This window comes from Canis lupus, chromosome 22, assembly GCF_003254725.2.
Source record: "Canis lupus dingo isolate Sandy chromosome 22, ASM325472v2, whole genome shotgun sequence".
NCBI lineage: Eukaryota > Metazoa > Chordata > Mammalia > Carnivora > Canidae > Canis > Canis lupus.
Genome location: NC_064264.1, coordinates 33,346,657 through 33,363,867, shown reverse-complemented (window position 1 = coordinate 33,363,867; position 17,211 = coordinate 33,346,657).

Here is a 17,211-nt window from a genome sequence, read left to right as displayed (position 1 = left end):
GCAGAGGGAGAAGCAGGCTCCTTGCAGGGAGCCCCATGTAGGACCGGATCCTGGTAGTCCAAGATCATGACCTGAGCTGAAGGCAGATGCGCCCAACCACTGAGCCACCCAGGAGTCCCACCAGTTAAAAGATTAAGTTACTGGATTCCATGAGACGTTTTTCAATTTATGACTGGCTAGTTTTTGAAGTAAACTGAGTGAGGTCTTCTGTACATGTGCCATTCCTTTCAGCCATACACTGAACTAGAGCACCATTTATATAGAAAATGTAATGCCTCCTGTTTAATTTTGGATCACACTCTCCTCCCTAATTTCATTTTATACACCAGCCAAACCAGAAGTTGTATGGAGAGTTGTAACTGCAAAGGCCTTTTGTTTTTTTTAAAGATTTTATTTATTTATTCATGAGACACACAGAGAGAAAGGCAGAGACGTAGGCAGAGGGAGAAGCTCCCTCACAGGGAGCCCGATGTGGAACTTGATCCCCGGACTGGGATCACTCCCTGAGGCAAAGGCAGGCACTCAATCGCTGAACCACCGAGGCATCCCTGCAAAGGACGTTTATGTCATAAGTGCAAAGATATTTAAGTTATACAAGAGAGCAATGGGGGGAATGGTGTCTTTGAGGAAGCTTAAATGTGGTTAATGTTTTTATCTATGAAGCAGTAAGTAAAAAATATGTGGTAATTAACAGGAGAATTTTCTGAATTGTTCAGTCAAACCATTAAAAAAACAAGTTTATATAACTAAGAACTTACTGTAACCAAATTAATCATTAACTATTTCCATCGTAAGACTCTTATCATCAACACACTGTGTTAGTCATTGTACTTCCTGCTAATTATTGTTTATAACTCTTCAACATCGTAGTTGTGGTCCTCTGAAATTGAACATTTACCTCTCTCAACAGCTCCCATTCCTCAGTTCCTGTGATCCATGTTTGCTGATTCCTAACATTGAAAGGGTTTTCACATATCTGTATTCCTCAGTAGTTTCGCACATGCATCCACTCCTCTGATAGATGCAAACATACCAGGCACAGGATTAGATGATGGGTGACAATAAAGAAGAAGGCAGACCAATTGCCTCCTGTCATGGGTTTTTTGTTTTCTCTGTGGCAGATATTCCTGAAGAAATAATTATAGAAAAACATATTAAAGTATAATTTTTAAAAATTGTATGGTAGAAGCAGATGAAGGGTCACAGCATTATACAAGGAGGGGATCTAACCTGATGTGCATAGGGGGAGAGCAGTAGATAGTCTCCCTTGAGGAAGTTTATAATGGCCAGAAACTTCTGTGAGGATCAACACAGGCAGATGCTCAGGTATGTTTAAAGTTGATGTTTGTTTTGGACATGCAATTAATTTAAGTGGGAATTCTACAGCCAAGTGCAAAGTTATAGATATTATGTTACTATCCTTTGAACATTACTGTAAATATTTGAGCATTAGCCAACTGTTTCACACAAATAGGTAAAAATAAGGCAGGAAGTTAAGCACAGAATTAAAGATAACTTGATATACTTGGTTATGATTAAAGTACTTACTCATACACTTCCTAAACTTTTGTTAAATGTTGTCTCCTGGTAGCAAGAAAACGAATCTTGGAATCAGAAAATTTGGAGTTGAATCTTCACTTTGGCATTACTGCTTTGGGGAACAATCTGAGGCTTTCTGCGATTTAGTCATTGAGGTAATGAAGATAAAGTACAGTTGACCCTTAAACAACATGGGTTTGAACTGCATGGATCCACTTATATGAAATTTCTTTTCAAAAAATACAGTAGAACAATGTAAATGCATTTTCTCTTCTTTCTGATTTTTTAAAAAATTTTATTTATTTATTTATGAGAGACACAGAGAGAGAGAGGCAGAGACACAGGCAGAGAGAAGCAGGCTCCATATGGGGAGCCTGATGTGGGACTCAATCCTGGGACTCCAGGATCATGCCCTGGGCCGAAAGCAGGCGCTTAACCTCTGAGCCACCCAGGCATCCCTTCTTTCTTATTTTAACAACATTTTCTTTCCTCTAGCTTACTTTAGTAAAAGGAAACAGTATGTAACATGTATAATATTCAAAATAGGTTGCCTGCCAACTCCTTATGTTATTGATAAGTCTTCAGGCAATAGTAAGCTATTAACAGGTACATTTTTAGGGAGTCAAAATTACATGCAGCTTTTCAATTGCACAGGGTTTGATGCCCCAACTCCCTCACTGTTGACTATATTTAACAACAGCTGGGACATTGCTGGTCTTTAATCCATGTGGCTATCATCAACATCATTATTACTAGTATTATTTGCCAAGGTGAAAAATAAACCAGATAAACTTGAGCCATAGTACTTGTTACATAATTCAATTGTGGAAATGCCATTAAAGTTTCAGGATCTCAATACAGGACTCTAGAACTACATTTGTAATTATCATTATCCCAGAATACTGGACTACTGTGTGCTCTGTAGAGAATGTGGTAATATATTCTAATTCAATAATTAGAGGTATTGAAGAACCACAGGTTATGCATAAAAGAACAGGAAATGACTAAATAGCCTTGATTTTGGAAACTTGTATTTATGGTTATGCTAATGTATGTAATTAGAAACTACTTCGTGAAACCGGGAGTCCTGGGACTTGGTGGGAGAAGGACGCAGAGGTTTCAAGAACACTGTCAGCCCTGCTACAAATATTGGCCTTCAGAGCGTTGGTGACAGACAGTAAGCAGACGTGTGGCTCGGGCAGATTGTGTTTTAGATGGCTCACCAGGGGGTAGGGGAAGGTGGCCTGAACCAGAAGCAGAAGAGCTGGTGATAGATCCCTTAATAAGGTGGGTAAAATTAGCTGAGGAACTGAACTGATGAGATTAAAAGCATTATTATAATTATCACTTTAATAAAAGTAAGCAATGGTGATGGCCTGATACAAATGAATGACTCTTTAGGAGACAAAACTGGAAGGAGGTTTGGACGAACTGGATGGAATAAAGGAAGGAGGGGTGTTTAAGGAAATGGATGACTCTGAGATAGCAGTGGTATTGACAGAAAGGCAAGGGCAAATTTAGAAAAATATATTTCAAGCGTAAAAGTCACCCAGACCTGGTGATTAAATGGAAGGGTGGAGGCAAATGAAAGACTCACGGAGTCTCCAGAGAGGTGCCACCTCTCTTGAGCAGCAGAGTGTACCTAGAAATACATTTGGAAGGGAAGTTTATAATCTCTGCTTTAATCCCATCTGTTGACTTTAAAATGCTTATGGGACATCCATCTGATTATAACAGATAGATGCGACATGACATGCATCCGTCCTAAAGATATAAGCCTGGAAAATATAAATGGATATGTGATAGCTGGCCATAGGTGAAGGACATCTCTCAGGAAGCATGGATTGAGTGGGAAAGCAGAGCATCCTCAATTTATCCCAAGCCCTTATTCATCCAATCTGTTTGTTTACCAAGAAACATCTTTCAAATGGGTCCCCTTTATTATATTATTCCATGCTAAGATCCTGACCAGGCCCTTTGCTCTTTCTGTCTTAGAGAGTCTCCTGAAAACATTATCTGTCTCTAATTTCCTCCTTTAGTGCCATTAGGATTTTCTTTCTGTAATGAAAATCTGTGATCATCTAATTTGGTGATTAAAGCCTGGTAATAATAAAAAATAAATAAATAAAAGCCTGGTAATACCTCTTCACTGGGTACAGAGCTTACGCCCAACTTTGTAACATGAAAATACAGGCTCATCTCCTTCTACACCTTCCCGCTTGCCTAAGTCCTCACCAAACTTAACAGTATCTCCTGAGCACATCATGTATGAATAGCATGCAGTAGTATCATGATCTACTACTCAGCCTTCAAGTTCCACTAAAATGCCATTCTGTGTTCTGACCTCTTCTCTGACTTTTGAATGCCCATCCTATTCCCAATTCAGCCTTGTCTGTGTATGTGCACATCTATGTCTGTGTTCACCTTTGTTCACATTTTCATGAGCCCTTTAAAGATAACTGCATTATCTTTTTCATCTTGCTGTCCCATTGCTGGCCCATAAAAATCAACCAGGACTTACATGAACTTTAAGCACAATTGAAGTTTAAACTGTAACTGGTGATTTTATTTTATTTTATTTTATTTTATTTTATTTTATTTTACTTTTTTTTTTTGTAACTGGTGATTTTAAATAATATTAAGCAATTTCCTGATTTAAAAAAAGGCTCTTAGAAAAGCATTGGGTACTTTTTATTCCTTATTAATTAAACAGAAAAACATTTTTTTCCTACTTATCTCAGGGCCATCTATCTTTAAAAGGATCAAATATTGGGGTGCCTGGGTGGCTTAGTTGGTTAAGTGTCTGACTCTTGATTTTGGCTTAGGTTGTGATATCAGGGTCCTGGGATCAGGCCAGTGTTGAGCTTCTTGCTCAGCAGTGAGTCCACTTCAGGATTCTCTCTCTCTCTCTCTCTCTCTCTCTCTCTCTTTTCCTGTGCCCCTCCCCCTGCCCACAAAGGCTCTCTCTCTCTCAAATAATCTTTAAAAAAATAAATAAATAAAAGGATCAAATGCAGTACAGAATAAGTTGGTATATGTAAATTTTATAGAAAATTAACACAACTCCATAAAAACAGCCTTTACAAAATAATTACTATTACCTTATTTGGTTATAAAAATTGTACATATTCTTTGTAGAAAAAAATAGAAATGATGTAGTTCTAGCACTACTTCTCTCCCTCTTCCTTCAGGCTTAGAAATGGGAACAGCTCCTGTCTGTTGCTAACTAAAAGAAAGACCCTGCTTTCACCTTTATAATTAGAATATTATTAAATTACACAGTTTAGTGTACTATTTCTGTTCTGGAGCACTAACTGATAGACCCCATCATTCCTTTCAGTTTTCCTAATAGAACTCCAACTTGGTTTATTCATCCACCCTTCTGCCTCCAGCTCATGTGACTCAGAAAAAGATGACCTCCATCTTCAGCTCCAGGATGAGATCCTCATTGGTATATGTCATCATGAAATTCTCTTCCCCCTTACTAGGAATAGGCCTGGAAAACCAGGCTTAAAACAATCGGGGTACATGGTGACTGCCATCATGCCACATTGGATGAGTATAGAGCTTAAGGTACCCTCAGTCATACTACAAGGGGAAGTTTTATTTTATGGCTGAGGAAGCACTTTTATCTCCTATCTCTTCTGCTGAACTGAACAAAGGAGATGACTGTCCTAGTTGTTGCTGGCAGCTCTTTTCCAATCATGAGGGAAGCCAGCCCAAGGATGAAATTAACCCAAAAAAGAGGGCCAAGAGAAATGCCAAGACAAAACTGAAGACTTGGTCACACCAAACCTGGAGTGTGGCTTAATTCTAGATTCCTGTCCCATTAGATCAGGTGTTTCTTATTTTTAAAGCCCACTTGAGGAAATTCCTAATTCTTGCAGCACAGAATTTCCAAACTGCTATGATTTTGCAATAGCTAATATTTATTGAGTGCTTCCTATTTGACATGCACAGTACCAAGCACAATAAACCACAAGGTAGGGACTATTATTAACGTTATTGTCCATATGAGGAAGCTAAGGCTTTGAAAGTTTCATTAATTAGTCTTGGCCACATAACTATTAAGTGCTTCAGTTGTAATCCAAATCTGGGTTTGTGGCATTACAGCCTTCCTCTATGTGCAGCACGGCACTCAGTTTGACCTGCACTCACTTTTAGACAACTACAGCATGACCATACCCCAGTAGCTCACTCTCAAGCAACTGAGGCATTGCCAGAAGATTCACCTCCAGATTACCTCATATTCTGATAATAGAGATAAGTCATGTTGATGTACAGAGTTAAGTGTAGGGCAAAGGGTAACAGTAAAGAAATGCATAGTTAAAACTCAAGTAAGGGGGACAATCTGAAGGTGAGATTACTACTGTTCACCGCGGTGATGATAATAGCAATCTATAGAATTCATGCAAATGCACTGGGAAAATAATCAAGTATAGGCTTAAATAGAGTTCTAGGGTCTGTGCCAAGGGAAATGATTTGTAGATGATCTCACTTGGTAAGAATATGCCAATATCATACTTTCAGTACAAGTTTTAAATAAAGTTTGAGATTATAAAAGGCAATCAAGATACAGATTAAAATCTGAGTAAGTGAAATTGAAGTCTTGTATTTACTTGACGTTTGTTTTAGTATCAATACATATATGTAAGCTGAATCGAATTTCCAATCACGTCTGAATTATACCTTCAGAAATTCAGTGTAAGACTTTGTTTCATCAGTCTTGCCTTCTCCAATAATAATTTGTATTTGCTCATAAACAGATTTCTTGGTTCTGATTGAAGTGGCTTTTTTTAAGCGTTGAAAGGAGAAAAATATTGGCCTGAACCAAGCTTTTGTCTTCATGGGGCTGCTGTTTAAGTGGTGTGACTGAATCAGATGAAGCAGCCTCATGTAGGCACTTTGACACAAAGAATTTCAGAGCCAAGTCTAATGACAGCATTTACTCTTAATATGGATGATGTGAGAACAGAAACATAATGTTTATTAGCAGCCCTTACGAAAACAGTAGCTAAAAGAAAGAGCAAAGAAGATGAAAACGGGAAGTACTCAGCAGAGAGCTCCCATTTTTCTTGTGAAATTAATTCACATTATAGGGTGTGCTGCCTTGAATGAATTTCCTTCCTTTTACACTCCCACTTAGCTTTCCTTTAAGTGTCAAATGAAGCGGGTGGTGGAAAATGCGGTGCACCAGTCATTTTGACATTCCTTTGCAAATTAATCAGGCTTTGATAGTACAGGTCGGCTCTACCAGGCAGGGGGGCTTTCAGCTTTGGGAATCTGGCAGGAGTTCAAGAGCAACGTGTTGCTTTGAACTCACTTGTTAGCCGTGCAAAATAAACACCATCCACCTTGCAATAAAAAAGCATCAGCAGGAGAAAAAAGAGAACATTCGAAACCCCTCCCTTGAGACTTCAAAACCCTCGCTGGGGCTGCTAAATTAGGACAGGAAAAATAAGGCCTGCTTGTGAAAAGAAAGGAGGGGAAAAGAACTATCCTTCAACAAACACACACAAAAATTACAATCACCGAGAACTAATTATGTTTTCATGATCACAAATGCATTGAGAGTCTGAAAGCTCACGGACGCATCCTGATGCTGCTATAAAATGTTTCCTGGCTAATTATTTGCTAGTACAACTGTTCACTTCCTGTGGCGGATTTATGCTAAATCCTGTTATTAGTCTTGCTCTGCAATTGCCATTGTCTATGACTAGAAGCAAGGCTGAAAGGCTACAGTCAGCCTTTTATTACACAACATTGAATGGAGATTTGACCCAATGTCCGACCACTTCCCCCCTTTGGTTTTTATGTGAGCTCGCTGAGCCTTTTCCTATAAATCACAGGATTCCAATGAACTTTTACTCTTTTTTCTCTCCTTTCAACTCTACTACTTTGTGTGTGTGTGTATGTGAGTGCACACTTAAAAAATAAACCACGCCATTTCTTTTTCTCTTTAATGGTAGTTAAAACCTTTCATCATATACAATTTCTAGTTCTTGCTCCAAAAAGATGTATGAAACCCATTTTTGATGACTTGATTTAGGTCAGTGCCTGAAATGGGGAGTGGTAAAAATAAATAAGACAAAACAATCATTAAAATAATTCACATTTTAGCAAGGATATATTCATAAATAAATGTGCAAAGTATCACTGCTATAGAAAAATGAAAAACTATAATAGCTATGATAAAAACAAAATACTTTCAGTAGAAATCCAACTAAACATTTTCTAGAATATTTGATATGTTGGGCATTAAAAACAAATTTGATTACACCTTTAATATAAATTCTCCTTCAGATAAAATTACCACAAATATCATGAATGATCTAAGAGAAGTTTTCTCAAATATAGTTTGTCCTTTTTTTTTTTTTTTTGGTTCGTACTATTCTAAATCTTCAAGATACAAATGTAGTATATTCTTGATTTGTGGTGCTACTATATTCAAGAATTTAACCACTATATTTGAAAGCTGTCCTCAGATTTAGAAATCAAATGTTAAAGATTTGTGTAAATTGTAGATTTTTAAGAGCAAAGTAGATTATGAGAAGGAAAAAGTTAGAATGATAACAAAGGCTTGATTTCCAGATTATTTACTCCATTTCCCTCCTAGTTTTTAATGGTTGCATGCACATCTCTGTTATTCACTCTTTCTTTAAAAATTGTTGTCAAAATTACATCTGCAAGAATTCACAGGAGTAATCCTTGGCAAGTTTTAACATTTTCTCACAGATCTTTTTCTAACATTCATTTAGATGCTTCAGAATCTATCTTTATTGCAAATAGCATTTGTCCCTGAAATTATGCTAGAAAATTCATCCAGAGGCACATATGTTATGTCCAGATTTTTTCTTTTTAATTATAAAGTACTTTAGGCAACCCAAAACAGACACTAGTTAAATAAACTACACTATAACCAAACTATGGGATATTACAAAGCCATTAAAAAAAAAAAAAAAGAAGAAGAGGAAGAAAGAAAGAAGGAAAGAAAGAAAAACAGAAAGAGAGGGGTAGGTTTATAATGTATGAAAAGATGTCCACGATCATTTTTGAATGAAAAGATTTAAGTAGCAAATAATGTGTATAGAAAAATGTCATTTAAAAAAGAAACCTATATAAATGTACCCAGAAGAGTTCTAGAAAGTTATGTACCAGCTCATGAACAGGCCATTCCTAAGGACACATAAAAGAAGGACATAAGGGGGTCATTGTCACTATTTGCCTAACATAACCTCGTAGTATTTGTTTTTTTTTTGTTTTTCAAAACACACTGTTCTTTTAGTAATTTTTAAAAATAATAATTATAGGCAGAGCAGCACAACAAAAAGAAAATGTAATCAAGACCCACACATCTTTGATTTGTGTTGGTGGTGGGTGTCAGCAAATCTTTTATTTCTTCAATAATATATTGATTGAGTTGTGTTAGAAACCTATAAGGGGATGGTTTCTGAGAACACATCTCTTTGAAATGGTCTGTGGAAAATGGCCTATTATGGCCCAAGTCCTCCTTCACTTCTTATTTCCCTCTAATAAAAAGTAGAGATGTACTGAGAATGCTGGCTGCATTCCACAGCAGCAAATAGCCCTGACCTTCTGAGGTCATGTGTCTCCTTCACACTCAGAATGGAGGTCAGAGGGACGTTTGGATAAACAGAGGTAAAATTGTATTCCCTCAGTGTCCCATCACACTCCATTACTTCCAGAGCACTTTTATTGTGCATACATCCCTCTACCTCTCCACACATCCTCCTACACTCACACTCACTTCCCATCCGTACTTCCTGTTCCTCTTCCAGTCATGCAAAGTCCCTGATCTGATTCTTTTTTTTTTTTAAGATTTTATTTATTTATTGATGAGAGACACACAGAGAGAGAGAGAGACAGAGACAGAGACAGAGCTCTAGAGGCAGAGACACAGGCAGAGGGAGAAGCAGGCTCCACACAGGGAGTCTGTGGGTCTCGATCCCAGCTCTCCAGGACCAGGCTCTGGGCTGAAGGTGGCACTAAACCCCTGAGCCACCCCGGCCGCCCCTTGATCTGATTCTTGTGTTGAGTGTGTCTTAAGATGGATGGTGCATCATTTTCGAAGAAGTCTAGAACCCCAGAGCATGGAATGGTGGAAATAACTTGGGCATTGACTTTGAACCTTGACTTTTTTTTGTCTATATGACATTATATGAGAGGTATTCTTATACAAATTTTAGACATTTTAACATACAAACCTGCTTATGCCAGGGTTACGGTAATTTATGTAATAGTACCTCTCATAGGTTTATGTAAAAAATAAATGCCTACCACCTTACCTAGCATATAGTGTACAGTAAATGAAGAGTGAAATAGGTATTAATATTACAAATGGCAGCTCTTGATAGTTTTTTTTTTTTTCCTGAAATACATTTATATAAGTTTCCCTGGGATTTTAGTAAATAAGTCTCAGGATCTGGTACTTTCTTTATTCTGCTTCACGGCCAGCTGTGTGAATTATATACTATACCTGAGGGTTGTATATTACATTTATTACTCTTTATAAATAGGAACAGTGTCAATATATGCTCCTAGTGTTAATTTCTATGTAAAGTCACATATCTGAATTCCACTGATTGAACCAGGCAGATTCTTCCTTAACCTTGAAAAGATCTTGGAAAGATCATGACCCCTGAATATCTCTCCAATTAAGCTTCTGTAGAATATTTCCTTCATGTTAAAATATTCTCTTTGGGAAATGATAATCTGTGCTAGCATATGAACCCATTAATATCATGGTAGGAGTTAGTTCATGAGATTAGCTAGATTTAGCAAATTAGAAACCAATGAGAAAATAACATATTTGTCAAAGTCCATTGCCCAGTAGATGGATTTGTAGAGCATGGAAGTACAATGGGCAGACTTGGCTTGGAACCTGCCTATAACCTTCCCTTGCTATATGACCTTGAGTCCATAATTTAATCTCAGTTCCTTCATTTGTGGAAAGGGAGCAATGATACCCATCTAAGAGTGTTTCTGTGAGGATAAAAACATGAAAGTTTTTTTAATCATGGAAGGCTCTTGGTAAATATTACTTTTTGTTCCATTGAACTTAGGGCCTTAACTTCCTACAATGGCTTGGCTTTGATTCAGAAGATATGTGCCTGAGAACTGATTATATTCCAGACATTATAATAAGTATGAGAACACAACACATAAATAGATGGATGAAGGAACGACTGAAGCATTCAAGGAGCTCAGGTTGAGTAGGTGAGCCAGATGAATAAACACATATTTATGCATTACCTTGATAGGAACTATGGGTAAGCACATAGCTTGGGTGCAGGGAGCATGGACTGAGGCAAATATATTCAGAGGACAAGACCTTTGAAAATAAAGAACTATGCAGAAAGGGAATGGGAAAAGAGTGGGCCAGAATATAAATAGAATGAACCACACAAGCAAAAGAATCAAATTTAAAAGAAAAATGAAATCCCGATGCTTTGGGAACACTGAAAACTGGTATAAGGGAAATCTGTGCAGGATATAGTTGGAATTAGGCTGAAGTAGTCATGGGTCATGTTATGAAAGGTCTTATATATTATGTTAAGGATTTGGGGCTTTAAACTGAAGGCACTAAAGAGAGATCATTGTGCAAGAGAGTGGCAAGATCTGTTTTGAATTTTTATAAAGATCATTTCGAGTATTGTAGATGGATAGGAGCAAGTTGACTGAGTGGGACCAATCTGAGAATTGTACGTCCAAGAGCGACCCAGTTCAGGTTTGGTCATTGAACATTTGACAAATATTTATTGAGTATAATCAGTGATTCAGAGACCAAGTCAGGAGAAACATGAGAAAAATAGAGGTGACAATCCTTATATCAGACAAATTAGATTTTAAACCAAATACTGTAATAAGAGATGAGAAAGGACACTATATCATAATTAAAGGGTCTATCCAACAAGAGATCTAACAACTAAATATTTATGCCCCTAACATAAGTGCAGCTAATTATATAAGCCAATTAATAACAAAGAAAAACATCAATAATAATACAATAATAGTAGGGGATTTTAACACCCCACTCACTGCAATGGACAGAACATCTAAGCAGAAGGTCAACAAGGAAACAAGGGCTTTGAAAGATACCCTGGACCAAATGGACTTCACATATTCAGAACATTTCATCCTAAAGCGCTAGAATACACATTTTTCTCAGGTGCACATTGAACATTCTCCAGAATAGAACATATACTGGCTCACAAATCAGTTCTCAACCAGTACCAAAAGATCAGGATCATTCCCTGCATATTTTTGGACCACAGTTCTTTGAAACTGGAATTCAATCACAATTGGAAATTTGGAAAGAACTCAAATACATGGAAGCTAAGAGCATCATATTAAAGAATGAATGTTGACCAGGAAATTAAAGAAGAATTTTAAAAATTCATGGAAACAAATTAAAATGAAAACACAACTGTTCAAAACCTTTGAGATACAGCAAAAGTCCTAAGAGGGAATACAAGCCTTTTGCAAGAAACAAGAAAGGCCTCAAATACACAACCTAACTCCATCTAAAGGAGTTGGAGGAAAAACAACAAATAAAGCCTAAACTCAGCAGGAGAAGAAAAAAAAAATAAAGATTAGAGCAGAAATCAATGAAATAGAAACCCAAAGAACAGTAGAACAGATCAATGAAACTAAGAACTGGTTCTTTGAAAGAATTAATAAGATTGACAAACTGCTGTTCAGATTTATCAAAAAGAAAAGAAAGAGGACCCAAATAAATAAAATCATGAATGAAAGAGGAGAGATCACAACCAACACCAAAGAAATACAAACAATTATAAGAATATATTATGAGCAACTATATGCCAATGCCAACAAATGAGGCAATCTAGAAGAAATGGATGCATTCCTAGAGACCTATAAACTATCAAAACTGAAACAGGAAGAAATAGAAACCTGAACTGACTTACAACCAGCAAAGAAATTGAAGCAGTAATCAAAAATATCCCAACAAACGAGTTCAGGGCTGGATGGCTTCCCAGGGGAATTCTACCAAACATTTAAAGAAGAATTAATATCTGTTTTTCTGAAGTTGTTTCAAAAAATAGAAGTGGAAGGAAAATTTCCAAACTCTTTCTATGAGGCCAGCATTACCTTGATCACAAAATGAGACAAAGACCCCGCCAAAAAGAATTACAGACCAGTATCCCTGATGAACACGGATGCCAAAATTCTCACCAAAATACTAGCAAATAGGATCCAACAGTAAGTTAAAAGGATTAATCACCACAACCAAGCAGGATTTATACCTGACCTACAGAAGGGGTTCAACATTGGCAAATTAATCAATGTGATATGCCACATTAATAAAAGAAAGGACAAGAACCATGTGATCCCCTCAATAGATGTAGAAAAAGCATTTGACAAAGTACAGCATCCTTTCTTGATTAAAACTTTCATGGTGTAAAGATAGAGGGAAAATATTGATATCATAAAAGCCATATATGAAAAGCCTACAGTGAATATTATTCTCAGTGGTGAATTACTGACAGCTTTTCCCCTAAGGTCAGGAACATGGCAGGGAGGTCCACTATCATCACTGCCGTTCAACATGTACTAGAAGTCCTAGCCTCAGCAATCAGACAACAACAACAACAACAACAAAAGGAATCAGAATTGGCAAAGAAGAAGTCAAATTTTCACTTTTGCAGATGACATGATACTCTATATGGAAAACCCAAAAGACTCCACCCCAAATTGCTAGAACTCATACAGGAATTCCACAATGTGGCAGGATATAAAATCAATGCACAGAAGTAAGTTGCATTTCTATATACTAACAATGATACAGAAGAAAGAGAAATTAAAGAGTCAATCCCTTTACAATTGTATCCCAAACCATAAAATACCTAGGAATAAACCTAACCAAAGAGGTAAAAGATCTGTACTCAGAAAATTATAAAAATTCATGAAAGAAATTGAGAAAGACACAAAGAAATGGAAAAGCATTCCATGCTCATGGATTAGAAGAACAAATATTGTTAAAATGTCTATGCTACCTAGAGCAATCTATACATTCAATGCAATCCCAATCAAAATACCATCAACTTATTTCATAGAATTGGAACAAATAATCCTAAAATATGTATAGATCAGAAAAGACCTTGAATGGCCAAATAAATGTTGAAAAAGAAAACCAAAGCTGGTAGCATCACTATTCCGGACTCCAAGCTGTATCACAAAGATGTAATCATCAGGATGGTATGGTACTGGCACAAAAACAGACATCTAGGTCAATGGAACAGAATAGAGAACCCAGAAATGGACCCTCAACTCTATGGCCAACTAATCTTCCACAAAGCATGAAAGAATATCCAATGGAAAAAAGGCAGTCTCTTCAACAAATAGTGTTGGGAAAACTGGACAGCCACACTCAGAAGAATGATTGGACCATTTTCTTATACCGTAAACAAAAATATACTCAAAACGGATGAAAGATCTACATGTGAGACAGGAATCCATCAAAATCCTAGAGGAAAACAGGCAGCAACCCTGTGACCTTGGCTGCAGAAAATTCTTGCTAGACATATCTCCAAAGGCAAGGGAAACAAAAGCAAAAATGAACTTCTGGGACTTCATCAAAACAAAAAGCTTTTGCAGAGCAAAAAAACCCAAAAAAGACAGTCAACAAAACCAAGAGACAATGGACAGAATGGGAGAAGATATTTGCAAATGCCTTATCAAATAAGCTAGTATCAAGCTCAACACCCAGAAAACAAATAGTCCAAACAAGAAATGAGAAGACATGAACAGACATTTCTCCAAAGAAGATTTACAAATGACCAACAGACACATGAAAAAATGCTTAACATCACTTGGCATCAGGTAAATACAAATCAAAACCACAATGAGGTACCATCTTACACCGATCAGAATGGCTAAAATTAGTAAGTCAGGAAATAACAGATGTTGGCAGGATGAGGAGAAAGGGGAACCTTACACTGTTGGTGGGAATGCAAGTTGGTGCAGCCACTCTGGAAAACAGTATGTATGTTCCTCAGAAAGTTGAAAAAAGAGCTATGCCATGACCCAGCAATTGCACTACTACGTATTTGTCCCAAAGATACAAACGTAGTGATCCTAAGGGGCACCAGGACCTCAATGTTTATAGCAGCAATCTCCACAATAGCCAAACTATGGAAAGAGCCCAGATGTCCATCAACAGATGAATGGATAAAGAAGAAGTGGGGTGGGGTATATATATATATATATATATATATATATATATATATATATATATATATTCAGCCATCAAAGAACAATGAAATTCATCATTTGCAACAACATGGATATAAAGGGTATTATGCTAAGCAAAAGAAGTCAATCCGAGAAAGACAATTATAGTATGGTCTCACTCATATGTGGAATTTAAGAAACAAAACAGAGGATCATAGTATAGTGGAAGAGAGGATAAAATAAAACAAGACAAAAACAGAGAGGGAGACAAACCATAAGAGACTCTTAATCATAAGAAACAAACTGAGAGTTGCTGGAGGGGACTTCAGCACTTGTTTGGGGATAGGGTAACTGGGTGATGGACATTAAGGAGGGTACATGATGTTATGTGCACTGGATATTATATCAGACTGATGAATCACTAACCTCTACCTCTGAAATCAATAGTATATGTTAATTAACTGAATTTAAATTTAAAAAATGAGAAACATAAAAAGGCAGTAGAAGTAGGGATAGATGAAGAATCAGTTATAAAATAGATTGATATGTAAAAGATAGAGGGAGAAAGGGGAGAATTTGCAAGTACTTCAAGTATTCTCATTGTGCATGCTCAAGTATGTAAATTTAATGTATGGAAATAGCATTATTTCTAGGACTGTGATTTGATTACTTGATTTTTGGAATACAATTTTCCATTTGAAATACAAACATATACCATAAAATAAGCTCCTTGAAAATGCAATATTTAAGTTATGTTTGATGCAATCATTTTCCTTTCTATAAAATGAACAAATTAAGTCAGACTCTGCCTATCATTTGTATATCCCTTGTATCCATTAATTCTCTATGGAGAAATTGGCAGAATTAATCTGTTAGAAATTGCTTGCAATTGCTTTGATGAATCATTTATCTGCCTTGAATTTATTTCTAAAAACATATTAAAGAGAGCAAGTCCTACCTAACATTATATCAAAGTCACAATAATTATCATTATAACAGTCAAAAGAGTCCTTTCTCAATTCACTGTAAAGCTCTGTCTAGTTACAGATACCATTAGCATCCATTGAGTGGCAACAATTGTTTTGGTCACTGAGGAAGAAGCAAAATGTGTAGGGCCCAGTCCTTTCCTCCCAAGAGATTATAATCAGTGGGGATTCAGAGAAGACGGCAGAAAACTTTTTTGATAAAAGGGCCAGATAATAAACATTTTAGGCTTTGTGGGCAAAGAGGCAAAATCAAGACTATTACATAAGAGAGTAAAATTTTCTACAATTTTGCATCGATAAAATTTTAAATAATAATATAGTGTAGTTTTTGTAATATAGGTCTACTAATAAGAATACAATTCTTTTTTCAAAGGTGATAACATTTTACTTAGGGTTTAAAATTAATTCAAAGTTAGTTCTCTATCATTGTAAATGTTTATCCGTTAATGCTGATTTGTAAAATGTGTATGAGATTATATATATTTCACCTTTAAAAATATCCTTTCAGAGAGAAGGTATCCATTAGCATTTGACTTTAATTGAGCATATTCATCATTTGGGAGGCATTTATAGCATTCTATTAGATTCTTCTCTTGATATTTTTATTTTAGCATGTGACTACATTGCAGATTATTAACTTCCACTTGCATGTTGGAAGCTCCTCAATTACACATTTCAATGGATTTTGAAATATGGAAATTTCCTTCACATTTAAGTCATGTTTCACAAATGTTACTGGAGTTCAGAAGATATAGCTACTACACATTTGTGTAGGAATAGAATATTTATTTTGTGAAAAAAAGTTCTGCTAAGTTAAAGCTCCTTGCTTTAACCTTTGATAGAATGGGAAGTGAATAGAATAGCATGACAGTACAAGTGATTCAAATAGTGTTATTTTTGGTCAAAATGATTTTATTACAGTACAAGTTTCTCATATAGTATTATTTGACTGGTAATTTTAGGTTGAATTCATAAAGAAACAACATCAAGTCTACAGCAAAAGTTAACTTCCAAGAGTTTGAAAACAGTGGTTGAAGGTAATTCTTATTTATAGAAATTTAAAAATCTTGGCACTGAGCTTACAAAAGAAGAAGAAGAAGAAGAAGAAGAAGAAGAAGAAGAAGAAGGAGGAGGAGGAGGAGGAGGAGGAGGAGGAGGAGGAGGAGGAGGAGGAGGAGAAGGAGGAGAAGGAGGAGAAGGAGAAGAAGGAGAAGAAGGAGAAGAAGGAGAAGAAGAAGAAGAAGAAGAAGAAGAAGAAGAAGAAGAGAAGAAGAAGAAGAAGAAGAAGAAGAAGAAGAAGAAGAAGAAATAAAGAAATCACAATAAAACTTTCTTACTGCTAAACTATCAGATTTCTGTGTGATAGGCCAAGTCAGAAAATTCATGGAACTGGGGCACCTGGGTGGCTCAGTTGGTTAAACGTCTGCCTTTGGCTTAGGTCATGATTCCAGGGTCCTGAGATTGAGTCCTG